Below are 3,035 nucleotides of genomic sequence, written 5' to 3'. Positions count from 1 at the left end.
GGGGGAGAGGGCGAGTGGGGGAGTGGGTGACGGGGTGGGGTTAGGGTTTGGGTTGTGGGGGATATGGGGAATGGGGGTGGCCGGCTGGGCCTTTGCCCAGTTGGGCCGGTTGGGGGCCTGGCCGGCTGGGCCATCTGGCCCAGTGGGGGGGTGGCCTTCTCTCCTTTTCTTTTTCTTTTTATCTTGTTTTAGTTTTCTGTTTTCCTTTTATTTATTTTCTTTTATTATCTCTTTCATGTTTAATTCACTTAAAAGTATTTAGGCATTTTATAAAAAGGTGTTTACTACGCCATAATTACCGATGCAATATTAGACATGGCCCGAACATTTTATTTTAATATTTGAAAACTTTTGACGTTTGACTTATTTAGGATTTAAATTTGAAACGGCTTTGAATTAACCCGAGATTAATTACAGTGACAGAGGTGACGTGTCACCATTAACGTGAGATCACTGTAGCATGATTATCCGGGCGTTACACCGTGGCTCCCGATCCCGTCTCTCTCCCGGCTCCTGAGAAAAAATGTCTCCTGCTGTCGCCTCCTCGTCCGCCCCGCGGTCGCGGTCTAGGCCGTCGGCGCTGGGATCCAGTCCCATGAAGAAATTCTCTACTCCTCCCTCTTATCTGTATCATTCTAGATCGTGTCCAACCATCGGCGAGCTTGGCGGCGGCGCAGAAGGAGAGCGTCAGTACGTCGACGCTAGAGTACTGGCCCTGGGGGTGGTGTGCCCCTATCCCGGCCCCTTGCTGCGATCTTCAGAGCCATCATGCCGTCGGCGCCCATCGCGAACAATTAAGGCTCCTCCGTTGGGGTAGTGGTTGCAGAGGCTGGTGAAGAGCCTCAGTCGTGATGAGGATGATGTCGCACGGCGGGGGCGGGAGCGGAACCACGGGAAGGGTCCCAAGGAGCCGCTGGCCGGGAGCGGTCGCCAAAGGGGTCACGCGCGGGGCGGGAGCGCGAGCACGGTACGGGTCCGAGAGCCGTCGGCTTCCCACGAAGACATCATGGCGGTGCTCCATGGTGCGAACGAGCTAGATGAGGCGGCGGCAGTCCGCCATGGATGATGTGAGGGCGTGGTATGGGGATGGATTTTGGGGGATCTAGTTGCTGATTGGTTCATCGACTAACTGAAACTGATTATAGTTTCTCTCTGGTTTGTGTTTCTCTGTGGTACACTCATGTTGCAATTGGCAGGACCAAATTGGCAACGACAAAGCACGAGCTACCAACCTTCTCTGCTCTTCTCCTACAACAAGGTACCAAATTGAAGCTGTCACCGCAACCCCAATCCCCTCTCACGTGCAGCATGATGGACACCCATAAGGCTGAGAAGTCAGCGCAATAGAGCTTATGCAGGCGGACGCTAATCCGCAATCAAGAGAAGATGACTGGTACACTCGTGGCTCATCTTATTTGTGTAATTGATTGTTTTGTTAATTTGTTCCCCATGCGAACCGTAATAGAGGTACTACGGCCAACATGGTCCATGCTACTAAGGCCATGGTGGAGAACGTCAGCACCGTTGTGCCTGTTGTGCACTTTGTGCCGCCCATATGAGACTACGTCTCCCTTCGCTGACATCTCTGTTGCATGATATTGACTGAATTCATAGGCAATTCTTCACCAATCCCACTGTATGTTTGTCATATATCTAGATTCAGTTGATTGATGCTGACAGACACGTTTAATAGGCAACTCGACCAAATCGAATCGTTATCACAACATCGCTCTTTGATTTATTTTCATTGTTCAATCCTCTGTCGACTTGCTATCAGGTCCTAATTTCTAAAAGATGATTCTATTTTAGTTATGTTTTGTATTGTACTATTAAAATAAACAAGCTTATTTATGGCTTATGGTGAAGGCTAGAAGATATGCAGGGAACAATGACTTTGAATATTGTTTCGGTTATGATAATTGCAAAATAGAGGAGTTACATATAGAAGAGTAGAATCAGTTTCTTATTTTACCTTTATTGTGGACCGTTAAAGAGCACTTTAAGTTTCTTATTTAGGTTGTGCACCTTAACCCTGAATGTGATGGAATAATGTTGAAATTACCTAACTGAATTGCAATCATGGTTTGGCTTTCATGCAAGCTGATGCAGTGCTGATGGAAGGTAGATGACCACGATGGAAATGGTGGAGAGGATTAGAAATGCGTGGTAAACTTGCTCCATTGTGTCTAAAAAAGCAGGGGGCTGGGGAAACCAATCAACAGGTGAGTTAGATCCTTTTTAGTTCCAGGCCACCATTTTACGGCAGAGAAGAGTAGCAAAACTCATGGTATTGTTGTTGTTAACAGAAACATGCATTTTTTTATTAATATTTGTACGCACTAACGATTGCATGGATATATTTTTTGTGCAGTCCTAATGTAAGAACTGAAGCAATAGCCCCTTTCATGTTCTATTTTTTTCTCTTTTCAAATATCACATTTTCTATCAGCGTACATATATATGCAAAGTGTGGTTATTACAATCTCTACTCCTAATGAAGCAGTTGGTGAATAATCCGCCGGTTATTTTTCGCTGGTTTTATTTCGCCTCATCACTTTCGTTGGTTAATTTTCGTCTCCCTACCCACCCAACGCACTCAGGCAAAAAAACATACGGCAAAAAAAAACCTATCGATCCCCTCGAGGACACAGGCACACAGCGCCGCCGATCCTCTCGATCCACCCCTCCCGATGCGAGCTCTCTCCTTCCCTCTCCTCGCACTCCGGCGCCGCCCCCATCTCCCGCTCCGGCGCCACCCCTACTACTCCACCGGCCCGACGCAGCCGGATCTCACAGCCCAATCTCATGCTATCTCACAGCCGCCGCCGCCGATCTCACAGCCGGATCTCGTGCGATCTCGCGCCGCCGACGTACAGAGTCACCTCCATGGTACAGGATCACCGCCGCTGATGTAAGAGGTCACGTCGCTGCCACCACTGACTTACCCGCGTTGCTTGCTGCTCTGCTCGTGTCACACCTCCTCGGTCATGTTTGCCGCCATGGCCACCAGTCCCCACCTCGATCTGTCATCTCCT

This window comes from Triticum aestivum, chromosome 4B (assembly GCF_018294505.1).
Source record: "Triticum aestivum cultivar Chinese Spring chromosome 4B, IWGSC CS RefSeq v2.1, whole genome shotgun sequence".
In the NCBI taxonomy this organism is placed as follows: Eukaryota; Viridiplantae; Streptophyta; class Magnoliopsida; order Poales; family Poaceae; genus Triticum; species Triticum aestivum.
This window is presented reverse-complemented; position numbering follows the sequence as displayed.